This window comes from Lissotriton vulgaris, chromosome 11 (genome assembly GCF_964263255.1).
Source record: "Lissotriton vulgaris chromosome 11, aLisVul1.2, whole genome shotgun sequence".
In the NCBI taxonomy this organism is placed as follows: domain Eukaryota; kingdom Metazoa; phylum Chordata; class Amphibia; order Caudata; family Salamandridae; genus Lissotriton; species Lissotriton vulgaris.
In genome coordinates this window covers 308,144,193-308,163,136 of record NC_141699.1, presented here as the reverse complement: position 1 = coordinate 308,163,136, position 18,944 = coordinate 308,144,193, and positions in this window count along the sequence as shown.

The following is an 18,944-nucleotide window of genomic DNA, read 5'->3' as shown; positions in this document are numbered from 1 at the left end:
AAGGAACTCTTCAGCATCATCAAGGAGTTCGCCCAACCCACCAGCGAGTCTACCGACATCCCTCCCTTACAAGACCTCTGCGACAAACTCAGCATCTTTTTCCACCACAAAATCAAGAGCATCTACGACAACTTCGATGAAGACAACCAACACACTGAACCCTCACCAACCACCCCCGACACCCGGAAACCAGCGATTGATGACTGGACAGCCCTCACCACCGAAGACACACTGAAGACAATGAAGTCAATCCACTCAGGGGCCCCCACGGACCCCTGCCCCCACCACATCTTCAACAGAGCCGCCAACACCATCGCACCCATGCTCCGCCAAACCATCAACCGCTCCCTGGCGACCGCCTCATTCCCCGACGACTCGAAACACGCCGAGGCCAACCCCCTCCTAAAGAAACCCTCAGCGGACCCCACCGACCTCAAAAACTACAGACCCATCTCCCTGCTCCTGTTCCCAGCGAAAGTAATCGAGAAAGCCATCAACAGCCAACTCGCCACATTCATTGAAGAACACAACATCCTCGACTCCTCCCAATCCGACTTCAGAAAAAACCACAGTACGGAAACCGCCCTCCTCGCCGCAACAGATGACATCCGCACCTTACTGGACAAAGGAGAAACAGTAGCCCTCATCCTCCTCGACCTATCAGCAGCGTTCAACACAGTCTCCCTCCGCACCCTAATACGCAGACTCCACGATGCAGGAATCCAGGACAAGGCCCTCGACTGGATCTGCTCCTTCCTCTCCGGCAGGACGCAGCGGGTCAGACTCCCCCCTTTCCTCTCGGACCCCACACCGATCACCTGCGGAGTCCCCCAGGGCTCCTCCCTCAGCCCGACGCTCTTCAACGTCTACATGGCTCCACTTGCCCCCATCGTCAGAACCTATGGACTCAACATCGTGTCATATGCAGACGACACCCAGCTTATCCTCTCCCTATCCAACGAGCCCAACACCGCCAGACGCAACTTTCGAGAATGCATGGAAGCCGTCGACAAATGGATGAAAAACAGCTGCCTTCAACTAAACACCAACAAAACAGAAGTACTCATCATGGGCCCAAACCCCGACGCTTGGAGCGACACCTGGTGGCCCACCGCCCTCGGAAACCCGCCAACCCCCACAGACCACGCACGCAACCTGGGAATCATCCTGGACTCCGAGCTCAAAATGGACCGCCAGATCAACTCTGTCTCATCTTCCTGCTTCCACACCCTCCGCCTCCTTCGTAAGACCTTCAAATGGATCCCCCTCGAACACCGAAAGACAGTCACTCACGCCCTGGTCACCAGCAGACTCGACTACGGCAACGCACTCTACGCCGGAATAAACAAAAACCTCATCCGCAAGCTACAGAACATCCAGAACGCCGCCGCAAGACTGGTCCTCAACCTGCCAAAACACTGCCACATCTCCCAGCACCTGCGCACACTCCACTGGCTCCCCGTCGAGGCGAGAATCACCTTTAAGATGCTCACCCACGCACACAAGGCCCTCCACGGCACCGGACCAGCATACCTGAACAGCCGACTCAAATTCCACGCACCCCAAAGGACCCTACCATCAGCCCAGCTTTCCTACGCTGTGGTCCCCCGCACCAGAAAGACCAGATCGGGAGGCCGCTCCTTCTCCTTCCTCGCGGCCAAAGCATGGAACGCCCTTCCGCTCCACCTCAGACAGACAACATCGCTCCCCATCTTCGCAAGAAACCTCAAAACCTGGTTCTTCGACAGACCCCCTCCTTGATGGAATGGAACCTGCACCACCCACCCCCTCACCCCTAGCGCCTTGAGACCCTTACGGGTGAGTAGTCGCACTTTAACAAACTCCTGATTGATTGATTGATTGAATGAGGCTAGTCGGAGTGTTTGACGTAGTTTCCGATCTGGTATTTGCTAATGTTAAGGGAGATGCGGTAAACTTTCAAGTGTCTAATGCTTTGAGCGATGTCCCTGATGCTGATAAACCCCAACAGTTACCGAAAATTGTTGCAGAGTCTCATAAGACCATTGACCGCAATAGTTTGGGTGTTAAGTCTTTTGCTAAAGTCACAGCTCAGCCGTGTTAGATCTGGGGGTCTCTAGTTGTCAATGGTATTCACCTTTGTCCAAATAGGGACGCTTACTTCTAAGTCAGGATTAGTGGATTACACTCCTTAATAACCCCTGCTCACCCCCTTGGTAGCTTGGTATGAGCAGACAGACTAATCTCAGAGCCAGTGTGTTAAGCATTTGTGAATATACACAGTAATACAGTGAAAACACTACAGATGGACACAACACAGTTTTTATAAAAATAAGTATTCTTTATATAGACTTAAACACAAAACTACAAATGACAAAAACTCCACAATACTACACTTAAGATTACTTAAAAGATGATTAAAGTTGTTTAGTTCAAGTTACGATGCGAGAAGATGGTGCCCTTGATGCGGTGATTTAATGACAATGCGATGATGAGGCGAAGACGCCCTTGCAGTTTTGCGACAACTCTGTATTTTGGAGCCGCGACAGGCCCTGTGACACGCTTCTCCGGTGATGCGATGGCGACTCTCACGATAGCGTCACGTTTCTCAGGTGATGAGACAGCAGGCAGCTTCAATATGGCTCCACGAACGCAGTCCGAACAACCACGCAGTCCACAAGGACGCCACCCACAGACATCACCACCGCATCAGATAAGCCAAGTGATCCTCCTTCAAAGACCACCTGGATAACAACGCACACAACAGCAAAGAGCTTTTCAGCATTGTAAAGGAACTCTCCAACCCCAGCGCCAACGCCAATGACATACCGCCCTCACAAGAACTGTGCAACTCACTGACCATCTTCTTCCACCGCAAGATCGCTGACATCCATGACAGCTTCAACACCATGACCTCCCCGACTATGCCAGATACCACCTCCCCTGTGAACACCACCAGCGCCAACTGCCTGACCTTCTGGTCCAACATTAAAGACGACGAGACACGCAAGGTCACAAACTCCATCCACTCAGGATCTCTGTCAGACCCGTGCCCACACCACGTATTCAACAAAGCAGACGCTGCCATTGCACCCCTACTACGGAAGGTCATCAACATCTCCTTCAAAACAGCGACATTCCCGGAAAGCTGGAAAAACGCCAAAATCAACGTCCTCCTCAAGAATCCCAAGGCGGACCCCAAGGACCTCAAGAAATTCCGGCCCATCTCCCTGCTCCCGTTCCCGTTCCCGGCAAAGGTCATCGAGAAAATTGTCAACATGCACCTGGCCCGCCACCTGGAAGACAACAACATCTTGGAACAGTCCCAGTCCGGGTTCAGACGAAACCACAGCACCGAGTCAGCCCTCATCGCCGCCACAGACGACATCAGGCATCAACTAGACAACGGCGAAACATCAGCCCTCATCCTCCTGGACCTGCCAGCCGCCGTCGGCACGGTCTGCCATCGCACTCTAAAGACACGCCTCCTAGAAGCCGGAATCCAAGAGAAGGCCCTTGACTGGACCACGTCCTTCCTCTCCGGCAGAACCCAGAGCATCCCCCTCCCGCCCTTCCGATCCGAGGCCACCGACATCATCTGCGGCATCCCCCAGGGCTCATCCCTCAGCTCAACGCTGTTCAATGTCTACATGGCCCCCCTCGCACAAGTGCTCCACCAACACCACCTCAATATCATCTCCTACACTGACGACACCAGCTCATCCTCCCCCTCACCAACGACCCGCACACCGCCAAAATCAACTTCCATGAGGGAATGAAGGCCGTCGCCGACAGGATGAGGAACAGCCGTCTGAAGCTGAACTCGGACAAGACAGAGGTACTCATCCTCGGACCCACACCCTCAGCCTGGGACAGCTCCTGGTGGCCGACCACACTGGGAACAGCACCGACACCCACCGACCATGCACGCAACCTAGGATTCATCCTTGACTCCTCCCTCTCCATGTCTAAACAGGTCAACACCGTCTCCTCCTCCTACTACAACACCCTCTGCATGCTCCGCAGGATCCACAAGTGGATCTCGACCCAAACAAGAAGAACGGTGACACAGACCCTCGTCAGCAGCAGACTAGACTACAGCAACGCATTCTACGCAGGAATCCCAGCCAAACACCCATGACGACTACAACGCATCCAAAACACCTCTGCCCGACTGATCGTCAACATCCCCCGCAGCAGCCACATCACCCCCCACCTGAGAGACCTCCAGTGTCTCCCCGTCGACTAGAGGATCACCTTGAAGCTCCTTACCCAAGCACACAAAGCACTCCACAACACCGGACCAGCCTACCTGAAAAGCAGACTCAGCTTCTACACCCCCACCCGCCAGCTCCGCTTTGCCAGCCTCGCCCTCGCCGCTGTTCCCCACATCTAACAAACAACCTCAGGTGGCAGATCCCTCTCTACCTCGCCGCCAAGACCTGGAACACCCTCCCTACCCACCTACGGCAGACCCAAGACCTACTCGCCTTCAGATGACTCCTCAACACCTGGCACTTCGAGCAGTAGCGGCACCCCCTCCCCTCAGCGCCTTGAGACCCTCACGGGTAAGTAGCGTGCTTTACTAGTACTCAGATTGATTGATTGATTTATTGATTTATTCGAGGGACACATGCGTCCGGTGGGACTGATTAGCAGTGGCACAGTGCCCAAAGCGTAAAACAAGCAAAAACATACCAAAAAAGAGGAGGCAATCCATCAAAAATGGAAGGGAGACTCACACCAATGATTCCAGGTCTAACACATGTCCCCTCCAGCTGAAATGTGGGAAGAACTACCCATCCCCTTGGGAGTTCTCTTTACTAAGGCAGAAAAATCTGGATAGACCATCAGCGTTGGCGTGTTCTGTACCAGGGCGTTGTTCCACCTTAAGGTCCATACCCTGTAGGGAAATGGACCACCTCAACAACTTTGGCTTCTCACCCCTCATCTGCATCAGCCATCTGAGGGGCCTGTGGTCGATCTGAACCAGGAAGTGAGTCCCAAGCAAGTATGGTCTCAACTTCTTCAGTGCCCAGACCACAGCAAATGCCTCACGCTCAATTGCACTCCACCTCTGTTCCCGTGGAAGTAACCTCCTACTGATGAAGGCTACAGGTTGGTCTAGGCCCTCTACATTAATCTGTGATAGAACAGCCCCCACACCATGCTCTGAAGTGTTTGTCTGTACAATGAATTATTTTGAGAAGTCGGGCGCCTGAAGCACGGGTGCTGTGCACATGGCAGTCTTAAGGGTGTCAAAAGCCTTCTAACAGGTGTCAGTCCAGTTCACTTTTTTGGGCTGCTTCATGGAAGTCAGCTCAGTCAAGGGTGCAACAATGTTGCCATACCCCTTGACAAACCTCCTGTAGTAGCCCGTGAGTCCTAAAAAGGCTCTCACCTATGTCTATGTCTTTGGGGGTTCCCATGCCAGGATGATATCAATCTTGGGTTGTAGGGGCGCCACCTGGCCTCTTCCTACCTGGTGACCGAAGTACACCACGGAACCCTGCCCGATCTGACACTTACTCACCTTGATCATAAGGACTGCCTTGCGCAGTGCTATCAACACTTCCCAGAGGTGCTGTAGATGTTCTTCCCAACTGGCGCCAAACACTGCAATGTCACCCAGGTAGGCGGCACTGAAATCCTCCAGTCCAGCCAACACCTGGTTGACCAACCACTGAAAGGTTGGTCAACCAGGTGTTGGCTTTATCCCAAAGGACATTACCCGGAATTGGTAGTGCCCATCTGGTGTGGAGAATAATAACCTCTCCTAAGCCCCATCAGTCAAGGCGATCGGCCAGTACCCAGACGTCAAATCAAACGTGCTGAGGTACCGTGCAGCCCCTAACTGATCAATGAGCTCATCAGCTCTGGGCATGGGGTGTGCATCAGTCCTGGTGACTGAATTGAGCCCACTTTAGTCCACACAGAACCGGAGCTCGGGTGTGGCACCCGGCGAGGCAGCCTTTGGGACCAAGACCACCGGGCTGGCCCAAGGACTGTTTGAGGACTCAATGACCCCTAAAGCAAACATTTTGGAGATTTCCTCCTTAATGTAAGTCCTAACCTTGTCAGTCACTCAGTAAGCCTTGTGCTTCACAGGAGGACTGTCTCCAGTGTCCACATCATGAACGCACCCCTCTGTGACACCAGGAACCAAAGAAAATAGATCAGAGAATTGTTCCAACAGTTAGCGACAATCTTGCTGCTGATCAGGGGTCAGTGTGGCTTCCAGGTAACGGGTAGCATGGTCCACCTAGACCAGGATAAACCTGCCACCCATGGCTGTCTTGGGGTCCAGTGGCCCCACAATATCAATCCCACCCGTTCAAAAGGGGTACTGACTACAGGGAAAGGTTGGAGAGGGGCCTTGTGCCACTTTTCCAATTTGCCTGGTAAGTTTGACAGGTCCTGCAATGAGTAGCTGAACTCTTCCGCATCTGGGGCCAATAAAAGTGGGAGACAAGCCTTTCAAAGGTCTTGTTCTGTCCCACATGACCAGCTAAAGGAACATCATGAGCCAAACCCAGTTGGAAGGCTCTGAAGCGCTGGGGTACCACCAGCCCACGGGTTAACCCAGGCTCAGCAACCTTAGGTTCGCTATACTGGAGACCGTTCTCCCAGTAGATCCAATGTGATCCAGACTGATCACCTGCTGCCTGGTTGTTGGCCTGTTGCCTCAAACCCACAAGAGAAGGGCACTTATGCTGCTCTTCACAAAATTCCTCCCTGGAGGGACCCCTTTCTTGCTGCCAATGGGTCAGCTCAGGTAGGTTCCCCAGTTCAGAAACTTGCTCCCCTGTAGGTTCCAGGGCATCCCCTCAAGATCTGCCTCCTCCTGGACCGTGGAAACAATGGGGGCTGATTTCCTGCACCCCCTACCTCTTCTCATTAAGGCAGGTCCCTGGGCCATACTTTCAGGCTCCAGGATCTCTTGAGCACCATTATCTGCCATAGACCGAGTGGTCACACAGGGTCACTCAGGCAGACCCAACATCTACAAATGCGCCTTCCTCTCTACCTTAGCCCAATGGGAGCTTTCTAAATCATTGCCTAACAGACAGTCAACAGGCATGGATGGCCTCACAGCCACCAGAGACCCCCCCCCCCCCTCAAAGGGAACTTGAGCCACCTTGCAATGGCTCTCTGTGTTTTCAGCGGCAACAACTGGGAAGAATGCATGAGGGACTACCTACTCTTCAGACACCAAGTGACACTTTATAGCTGTCACACTTGCTCCTGTGTCTCTCAGAGCCTCCACTCTATGGCCATTGATGGTCACCCACTGCCTGTATTTCTTAGTGTTATCAGGCAGCTGAGTTCTAGGGACCATCTCAAAGTTTCCTAGTGAGACATGGGACATTTCTGCGGTACCCCACCCATCTTGGGCACCCATCTCCTCCCCACCCAGGGCTACACTGGCCATCTGACAGGGCTGGTGCACGGGGTGGCACATACTGACCCTTTTCAGGACACTGGGGATCATACCAATGATGTCCCACCTGCTTACACTGAAAGCAGGAAACACGCCCCCTATGAACAGGTTTACCTGTCGGGGGTCCTGACGTCTTCTCAGGGGGAAGCTGGGAACCCTTACCTTGGTTCCTTTGGGAATTACTTTGTGGACCTTTTTGGAACTCCCTCTGTTTACCCTTGTCCCCCCCACTGTTCTGATGGGGACCCTGTCCACCTTTGGTGGAGTTTCCCACAAGACCCTTTCGGACCCTGGTACTGACCCAGCAGTCTGCCTCTTCAGCAAGCTTTCTAGGGTTAGTCAACTTGCTATCAATAAGGTGCTGGCGTAGCTCTGGAAAACAATTAGCAGACAAGTGCTCCCTAGCAATCAAATCATAGAGCTCTTGAAAATTATCAACATTGCTACCCCTCACCCAACCATCCATAGCTCTGCAGAAGAAAGACACATATTCTACCCAAGTTGTTTCCTCCAACTTCTTACAATTCCTGAACCTCTATAGAGTTCTGGAGTTAACCTATGCCTTAATGCCTTATCATCAGTGCTTCTTTCATGAGGGCATAAGACATCCTATGATCACTGGGCAAGTCTAACCAAGTATCCCTATCTTCAGTTAAAAAGCGGCTCCACAACCCCGCTCCCCAATCCTTCTCAGGGACCCGGTGGGCCAACATTGCTATCTCATAGGCTGCAAACCACTGCCCAATATCTTCATTTTTGTGGAAATCCTTGATGACATACTTGGGAATAGGTACTCTGCCTTCTGAAGGTACAGATGGTGCGCTGCCACCAGAGGGATTGATTTCTAAGGCCCTTGACCTTGATCTCCTTCAACATTCTCTCATGTTCCATTTTCATTCTCTCTCTTACCACGGACAACCTATTATTCTCTGCTTCCCACTGACTCTCCATTTTAAGTTTAGCCAACTCCAGCTTCAGTGACCTATTTCTCTCTCTGTCTTCCAACTTGCCTGGGGCCAGGCCTTTGGAAAAGATACTGCTGCCAGGTGGAGAGAGTCTCCCTCCCCAGGCTGAAAACACTGGCCTCTCAATAGGCCCATCTGCATCCACAACTGGCTCCACCAAAAGATCAGGGGCATTTCCTACTTCTACCCAGACCCTCAGCACCCTTTGGTAGTCTTCCTTTTAGAAATGCCGGGTGTAGCAACTTTCAATTTCCTGCACAGATGTTTGAGCTGTTTCACAGTGTAGGTATCCAACCTCTTTCTTCCTCAAATTCAGGATCCATAGTTGCAACAGATGCTGGTTTACTCATGGAAGTAAAAATTAGGAGTTTTCAGGAAAAACTAACAGTCCAGGGAAAATATATAAAAACAAAGTATGTGATCGCGGTGGGTCTGCACTCACTGGTAGTGTACACCAATCACTGTATATGAAACACAAATGCAAAGTCCAAATCCTCACCCTGAGCACTAATGTTAGATCTGGGGGTCTCTAGTTGGCAATGGTATTCACCTTTGTCCAAATAGGGACCCTTACTTCTAAGTCAGGATAAGGGGATTACACTCCTTAATAATCCCTGCTCACCCCCTTGGTAGCTTGGCACAAGCAGACAGGCTTATCTCAGAGGCAGTGTGTTAAGCATTTGTGAATATACACAGAAAATACAGTGAAAACACTACAGATGGACACAACACAGGTTTTATAAAAAGAAGTATTCTTAAATAGACTTAAACACAAGACCACAAACAACAAAAATCCACAATTCTACACTTAATATTACTTAAAAGATGATTAAAGTTGCTTAGTTCAAGTTGATGATAAATGTGACAATGTTCTCAACAAAGTACCTGGATGCATAATGCAAAGTAAACAAAAGGCTTACTAAAGGTGAGATGCGTCGGTCTGTTACCTGGGGAAGATAATGCGTCGTGCCTCAATGCTTGCGCACAGTAGGGGATGCGTTGTTATCCTTACCGGTGCGGAGGTGATGCGCAGATTCTCAGCATGTGGGCCCGTTACGGTGCGCAAAATGGCACCTTGATGCGATGCGATGATCCAGTTGCACTACGAGAAGATGGCGCCCTTGATTCGGTGATGCGAAGACGATGCGATAACGTCCTGGCAGCCTTGCGACGACTCTGTACTTTGGAGCAGCGACAGGCCCTGTGACACGCTTCTCCAGTGATGCAATGGGGACTCTCACGATGGTGGCACGCTTCTCTGTTTATGCGACTGTAGGCAGCTTCTATTAACACATGCTTCCAGGGAGATGTGGCGAAGGCTCGCTTCTCCGGCGATGCGGTGATTTCAGCTGCGGCGGTGACACGCTTCTTCTCGATGCGTCGCTCTTCCACCTCCCAGCGGCACACAAGTGTCTGTAGTCAGAATTCCCAGCAAGAAAATTCAGCGGGGAGCTGGAGGTGAAGTCTTTTGTCCCTGAGGCATCAGCAGGAGGAAAGCACAGTTCAAGCCCTTGGAGAATATTCTGTAGATGAAAGTCCTTACAAAGTTCCTTCTCCTTTCCCTTGGCAATGAAGCAAGCACTGCAGGCCAACCCAGCAAACAGCACACTGGTAGAGGGGCAGTCCAAACTCCTGCAGCTTCCTTGGTTCTTCTCCTTGGCAGAAAGGTTTCTTGTCCAGAAGTGATCTTATTTCTTGGGATCAGAGTCCCAATATTTATACCCCAAAATCCTTAGTTCTCGGAAGGCAGAGAGGCCTTTGCCTAGTCCAAACCAGTTCCTGAGCACTTTCTTTAATTGACTCTCTTCTTCCTTTCACTGTGAAGGGCAGAGACATCAGACAAGCTGCAGGGGGTGGAGCCAACATTGTAGAGGGAAGTCCCAGCCCTATCCAGGTCCAAGGTGCAACTCCTCCCTCCCATCTAGATGCTGATCTCTCTATTCACCACCGTGCTGCCCCAACCTGTCTCCTGGATTCGCCCAGCCCTGTCACTCACAAACCTAGACAAGGAATACACAACCCAGCAGAGGCAGGCCGGATAGTTAGGCAAGAAAATACCTACTTTCTAAAAGTGGTATTTTCAAACACAGAATATTAAAACCAACTTTACTAAAATATGTATTTTATTATTCTGATTTCAGGCATACTAAATTCGAATTTCTACCATGTTCCCTGAGTCAGTTAGGATTATAAGAATGTAATAATCTAACTGCTCAGTCTAACCTATGAGAACAGGTTGACTTCAATAGTGAAAAACGAAAATGGCTGTAATTCACTATTAGAACATTCTACACACATCAGAGTATGTCCTACCTTATACTTACAATGCACCCTGACCTTGGGCCTACCATAGGGGTGACTGATATGAAGCAAAGTGAAGGTTTAGGGACTGGCAAGTGGGTGCACTTGGCCAAGTCGACATGGCAGTGCTAGACTGCACACAGGCCTTGCAATGGCAGACCTAAGACACATTTTACAAGCTGCTTCTGTGGGTGGCACAACCAGTGCTGCAAGCCCACTAGCAAAATTTGATTTCCAAGCCCTGGGCACACATGGTGCACTGTACTAGGGGCTGACAGGTAAATCAAAAAACCCAATCATTGAATCGCTAATTAGTACATCAATTTAATATAGGGAGCACTTGCACTGTGGCACTGAGTAGCAGTGGCACAGTGCCCAAAGCATAAAACCAGCAAAAACATACCAAAACAGAGGAGGCAATCCATCAAAAATGGAAGGGAGACTCACGCCAATGATGCCAGGTCTTACAAGCTGCAAACTCAGACGGCTAAGTCCGATAAAGACGACCTTCCCAATTTTCCTAAAAATACATGGAAATCTAAGAAACAGGGAAAAAAGCAACAGAAACGGGTCATGTCCTGCGTTGCCAATACCTGTGTCTACTGAGCGCACATATGATGTGCTTGACTGCGCTAATATTAAGTTACCTGATAGTTTTCAGGTTCCTGATCAACGTTCTCCTCACTCTTTACAGGATACATTGGTCTCACCCACCGGTGGAGGAAATCACGGCAGAGGTCGGGGTGCCCAGCAAAGCTGTGAGCAGCCCCGCAAGACGGAAGGTAAAGGCAAGCAAGATGACTTTCCACATCAAAGACCCAAGTTTCAGAAGAAGAAAGTGGCCACTTTAACAGCGAGGTATGCCACGGATAGTGAGAACACAGCTTCGGAACCTGACATGGGCGCTGACGCTGTTAGACAGAGCGGCGGAAATTACAGTAGTGCGGGAAGCGTTGAGTCCATATCCAAAGGTGACAGCAACTGACAAGTTTGTTGCTTGTTGAGACTACTGACACTAGAGTGGCTCCCCCTGACAGACTCGATGAAATAGCCCTTTTAGTCGAAGGTGACATACAACAAAAAATAAAAAACTTCTACCTATGACATATTGTTAGCAGAAGCCGGCTGGCCTTCACCCTTCGTTCTGGCCGCTCTGAGAGGGGAGGAGGTAATCCTCCCTAGTTTTGCTCTCACAGTGCCGAAGGAGCAGGCACAGAATTTTGCAGACAAGTGGGCTAAGGTGCTTGCGCCGGCAATGTACCGTATTCAATGTGGATGGGAAAAACTTTCGCCCAGACATGAGATACCATTGCGGTCAATGCCACAGCCACAACCCCAATATCTCCTGTGATGAGAGGTGAAAGCTCCCGTTGCAGAAATCCTTGAATAATTGGAATATCAAGGTGTGATTGAGACATGTGTGTCACTGATGAATAATCACCTTTTTACTGTGACCAAGCCTGATGGCTCGTACCACTTGGTATTCGATTACGACACCTGAACTCTCATTGTCGGACCTGCACGGTATAGAATACTCACAGTTCAGCCCTTGTGGATAGTCTTGTGCGTAAACGGTTTAAAACAGCACTTGTCATATCCAATGGCTTTTCTAGCCATAACCTGTCCCCTATTAGTAGTCAATGGACAGCGTTCACCTGTGGTGGCAAACAAAAGCATTTTAAAAGATTAACCATGGGCTATAAGAACAGTCCTGGCATCTTTGCCTCCCGCATAGTCTCTCTCTTGGAAAGACTCGACCCTGATGCGTGCTCGTATGTTCATGACATTTATCTCACAGACGACAAATTATGGCTGCATCTCTGTCACGTTGACCTCCTCATTTGCATGTTTGCGGACTTCGGTTAGAAATTTAACTTTGCAAAATCGCACATTGCAGAGTATACAGAGTTGTTCCTGGGCTATGAGCTCAACAATAAAGGTTGAGGTTTAGCACCTCTCTTCTTGGAGAAATGTGGACAGTTGCGCGCTCCTACTACTCTGAAAAAACTAAAATCTTTACTGTTTTTTTAAAACTTTGGGCGTATTTACATTCCCAATTATGCCCAGCATATCAAGCCGCTTTATGCCTTGGTGCAACCTCCTTTCACCAAATCTTGCTGGCTGCCTGAACATTCTGCAATATTGCGATCTTTGCAGTCTGATCTTCTTGAATCTAAATACTTACTGACTTGTGACAACCACACCAACCTGGTAATAAGAATTGTGCCTGGTGCAGTGGGTTTCACTTACCTAACTTTTAATGAGGGTGACACAGTCCCTATAGCTTACAAGTCACACTTGTACACTTCGTCTGAAATGCGATTTTCCACTGTCGAGAAAGTTTTGACTGCAGTGCAGATGGCAATTCTGAAAGAGAGAGCGCTGCCACAGGGGAAACGCATGTTGGTTGTTACACCATATCCTGCCCTGGAGGCAGTGACGAAAGGCAGTGTACCAAATTCAAAAGCTTTGCATCCTCGTTGGATACAATTGGCCACATCCTTGACGTCTCGGGATGTCACGGTTGTCTTTGATTCCTCTTTGCAAACTCAGGAGTATTTGCAGTATAATTTTGTTCATCTGGCTCCTTTGTCCTTGCGCCGGCTGGAAGATTTCCATTGTATCATTTACACTGACGGTTTGGCGCAATCGGCAACGGTTTTAAAGCATGCTTGTTCAGCTGCCTGCACAATAGTGGTTAGTACTATGATGAATGGAGAGTTCAAGTCCATTGTCGTGCCTACACAGACATTAGGGGACTGTACAACCCAATTGGCAGAGCTATGCGCTCTGCAGCTTGCATTGGAGTACGCTGACCCTTGTGTGACTACACTTGTTGTGAGTGACTCTTACTACTGTGTACTGTCTTACAATGAAAACTTATTCTTTTGGTCTCAGAATGAATATCGTGATTCCAAAGGTAGCGCGATCAAACACAAAATGTTATGGGTTCTAGTCGCATAACTTAAAGAACGTCTGCCTCTTGTGTTTGTAATTCATACTCTTTGTCACCAACATGCTTATTCAGCTGCCTGCACAATAGTGGTTGGTACTGTGATGAATGGAGAGTTCAAGTCTGTTGTCGTGCCTACACAGACATTAGAGGAATGTACAGCCCAATTGGCAGAGCTATGTGCTCTGATGCTTGCATTGGAGGACGCTGACCCTTGTGTGACTACACTTGTTGTGAGTGACTCTTACTACTGTGTACTGTCTTACAATGAAAACTTATTATTTTGGTCTCAGAATGAATATCGTGATTCCAAAGGTAGCACGATCAAACACAAAATGTTATGGGTTCTAGTCGCAGAACTTAAAGAACGTCTGCCTCTCGTGTTTGTAATTCATACTCTTTGTCACCAACACGTGAGGGTACACGCTGTTGGTAACAGTCTTGCTGATGAAGCAGCCAATACAGCAGTTGCAACATATGTAGTAGCAGCAGTTACACTTCCTAAAAGTAAGAATGATGATGGCATCTTGGCAGCTATTCCAGCAGCAGCGAAGGGAGGTAATTACCATAGAGGGATCCCTTCCAAATACTTTTATCATTTAAGTCCTGATAAAGTTCCCTATGTGAGAATTAACAATGTTGGTGACAGGTTGATTCCCAGCGCGGACCGCATGCAGACTTTGAGAACAGCGGCTCACGCGGGCATGGCCTCGGCACACGGTGGCGTGTCAGCTACTGTATCTCTCTTGCAAAAGCGCTACTGGTGGCGCAGATTTTACAAACAGACGTGTGATTATGTCCTTCATTGTGACATTTGTCAGCAGATTAAGCCTTCAACTGCTGCGTGCCCGCCACAGACACAGGCACTCCTGTGGTCTCTTGTCCAGCAATGCTGAGAAATTTTGTTTTGGCTTTGGCGAGTACGAACAGTCCTGACGTTGTCATCGAGATGAATACAGTTATAAATCCTTTATTGCATACACCGACTGGTGACCCTCTTGATGATCCTGAGTATACTTACCCCACAGATTTATCGATGCCTGATTTGCAAACATGTGCAGTTAACCAGTCACACTTTTCATTTGACACTGACTCTATCACATCAAAGTCCCCATCAAAAGTTTTGATTTTTGCTATATGGTTTAAAAAACATTTTTTTGATGCCCCCTTGGACTTACATTTGGCTGGTGCTTTTTTCAATTTTTTTGTTTATGTCAGTTGGATTCGTAGTTGTATTTTTTCATCTTGTTAATGGACATTATGTTAAAGTAAGATCTACAATTTGGTTAATTGATGGAACTTTGGCACCCCATTCCTCATCGTACAGAATTAAGAGGGACCAGACTTTTGTTAACATCACAGCTTGGCCTGTCTTAGATGGGATTGTATAGGATGCTGTTAAATTTCAAATCCACAGCCCTACAGAGGTCATAAATGTCCCCAATGTGCTTCATGTATCAATGGGGAGTGTTGTAAAACAAAACACACACTCTGATGATTGGGATGTCCAAGCCGTAGAGGCTCTTTTATCAGATTTGAAATATTATGCTGCCTTTGATGGATCAAACTCAGATCTTTTGACTGGGTGTGAGTGTTTGATTGATTCAGATGCTCTGTCCATCACCACCCCCTTTTGAACCGCCTTTGATGCTGAAGATATGTATTTAGATTTGGCTAATTATGCAGATTTATTATGCAACCAGAACTTTGAAAATAATTTTCTGCATAAAGTTAACACATTTAGAAATGTGGTTAATTTACACAATAGGAACATTGTCCAGCACCAATTGAAGGCAGCTCAAAAACCCTTTTGACAAAGTTTTCTTTTTTTACTGATTTTAATCAATCTAACCCTAACGCTTTTATTTTAAGAAGACTGCTGAGTCCTCTTCTAAAGTTAGATTCACCCACACTAAATTATTGTATTCAAAGTCCTTTATTGATCAATTAGCTGTAAGGGGCTATGAGTTGTGGAAAGATACTATTGAGCTTAAATCTGTTTGGGGTTCTACAAATTGGCAAGTACAGGGCACTGAAGCTTTGCATCGTGCATCTCTCATCCCGAACCATATGTTGTTTTTGAACTCGACTATTTCTCAAACTACTTGCTTTGGATTGGCCACTTCTAATGTCCATTGATGATTTGCAGTCCCTTTTAGCAAATTCCTCCTTTAATATTTCCAGCATGGATCCCGAAGGTTGGTTGTTATGGCATAAAAGTGCAGATTTATGCCAACATTGTTTTCTGGGTCTGGCCCTTGTCTATACACAGGTTAGGATGGATCCCCGTTTTGAAACCACTAATTCTGTTACTACCTATTCAGTAGGCAAGTTATGTCAGAACTGACTTAAAAATTCCACCTTAGCGTCAGTTAAACTACATTTATCTAAATTGTCTGACAATGTTGATTTGAATGACTTTGTTAACGGCCCTGTGGGCGGCAGATCAAAAAGATGGGTGTATGCTGTTTACAACGAAGTTTGGAAACTGTCTCAAATATAAGCTGCTTCTATGTTACGTGCTATAGAACAAGCTAATTTAGAAAAAGTGCTTGCAGTGGTTGATATTAGCATAATTCTCTTTCTTCCCGAATTTATACATTAGATAATATTGTTCATCTGTTGTTGATATTGTTTAAGATGAAATGTCTGTATTGTACCATGGTCAAAATCAATTGCGTTCTGTTATGCAGTTTGCTTGGACTTTACAAACCTTAAAAGCTGGTAAGGTTCCATGGGACTACATGAAGACATCCTCTTTATTTTTGCCGTTTAATTTGTCAGAGAAACAGCTATTTATGTCAATGAAGGATGCTGCATATTCCCTTTTGCATATTGAAAAGCTGGAACTTTGCCTTTTCTGTTGCAGAAAGTAATTCAGCTGTATGGCTCCTTAATGGATTAATAACGATTGCTTTTCCACTATTTAAAATCAGTGTGTGCATGAAACATTATGCCATAGGCAGATATGAACCATTAGTTAGCACATATCTCCATGAAGTTTGGTTTCTACCATTTACGTGTAGATGCCTAAGGGAGGGTAAAGAAGTTAATTTAAAAGGTGAAGACTGCACTTCTACACCTGATCACTCACTGGTTTCCCAAAACTTTCAATTGCACGGCTCTTGTAACATGCAGGCTCCGAATTTAGCCTGCATTTTAAAAGGTAGTCCGGTCCCATCTATTACACCGACTTTCACGTTGCTTGCAAACGGTATCTATTTACTTTTAAATAATGAAGATTGCTGTGGTATGCTGGCAGAGATTTCGTACATTGTAACTGTCTACCAATGTTTAGTCTGCTGTAAGAATGTGCTGTTCCCCCTTCGCATGGGAAGCTCGATGTATCCACCTGGCCTTCCATTCCAACCTTGAAAGCAGAGTTCAACAAGGTGAGTAGAATAGGGGCTCTATTGTTACAAAAAGAGGTTGCCCTTACTTCATTGGGTGAAACTTTTGTCCTTCACGTGGCAAACACCCGCACTCTAGTGCATGCGCTTTTAAATACTGATCTCCCACTGCATTTCGGCGCTTTGATTCACACTATATTTAATGCCTCGTCGACCTCAGGTTTGGCTCATTTTTTAAAGTAGTAAGCTCTGGCATTATGACTTCATTCTAAACCATATTTGGGGTGATAGCAGCATTTTTTCATTCTATTTTTTCTGGTCTCTTTGGTGGATTCCAATTGATTCTTGCCCTGGCTGCTGGTGTGTTGCTTTAAATTTGCTTGCTCCAAAATTGCTGTACATCCTGTGTCACAAGACCACATGCCCCGCCTGCTCCAGCTTCATAACCGGATGCTTGAATACTGTGGAATGCTACCTCTGGCGACTTTGAGTGTAGCATATGGGTTGTCCTTCTAGTTCTCCTACTTTACATGCGTACAACCTGTTTTCCATTGCTAGTATTGCTGTTTTAAATGGCTCTGGATTTGTGTCTCTGCAATACGGTGTCTCCTTACCCGGATTATGATCTTCTGATGAGTCTCTTAGTTGCTCATGAGCTGGATTGTTCTGGTGTCTGAATAATGGCCTGTGCAGCTGCGCAAGGAGTCCTAGGCAATTGGGACATATGGGCTGCAGCCCATGAATTTCTAGCACACAGTTATCTCGAAGAACACCCGAGTTGTCCTCTGATTGTACTAGCGGCTCCGGCTGTTGAAGAACATGTATGTTCCTTCACGTTATTGGATTGGATGGCTGAAATGTTTTAAGATGATAACAATACTGCCTCTTGGAGGCAGTTGCAACATACTGCGCGTACACGCTGTTGGATTGATTAGGCGTCTGTCCATCTTCATCGCATCTTATGCTCGAACAATATTTTTCCCTTTTATGGTTGGGTAACAAACACCCCCCTTTTTTTATTTTTCAATGTGCTTACTATTCTGAACTTATTACTCGCAATTATACGTTTTGGCGAATTTTTGACCTTGATTCTGTCTCACTTGAACTTTAACTCAGCGCTCCTAATTTGCCTCCCTGCTTGTGCGTGTTCCGGTCAAATTAGGGTGTTGTGAAGGCACGGCCTTGCGTGCACACATTGCTATGTTAAACGCCATGTTGCCACTTTGCAGCTTTTGCACACAACACTGCATATATCTGTTATTGTAAGTTAGACTGCTTGACTTTTGTTCACATGAGAAAACATCTCTAGACTTACACCGCGATCTCTGTCTGTACAGTGTTTGCAGAGGCCTCCAAAGTTAACAAAACAATGTAAGCTGTTATTCGGGCTGATCGGCTCATGTTCTAGACACAACATGCACACAGCTGCGGCTGACTGAAATTCTAGCACCTTTAATATTGCACTGCATGCATGATTAGAACACTTGGAGAAAATCAGTTTCCAGAGAGCTCGTTGCAGATCCTGTTGTGACTCACCTCTACTAATCTTTGAGGTATTCAAGCCTAAGAGACCTTCTATTATAATTATAAAATGTAGCTCCTAGCTAGGGAGGGTGGTACACTAGGCATTATAGGTCCTGTTTCCACTAGCATTATAATAGGCTTTCTTCTTTTGTATTTTATAGAATTGTAACAATGCTGATCGTATTATTATTAATCATATGCCTGCTTATGTTACCAAAAATACTGCATCTTAGAGCACGTCGTTAAAATAAACATTTTAAACTTTTCTGTGTCTCTATTTACTCACGTTGTGGACTGGTATGAGAATATAACAAAAGAGTGTTCTTGATTCCCACCATTCCTGAGAGTACCCTAAGTCGCATGTTCTGGGTTGTCTAATCGTTGGTACCTTTGCTATAGGACGAAGAGCTAATGAGACACTAATCCTAGTT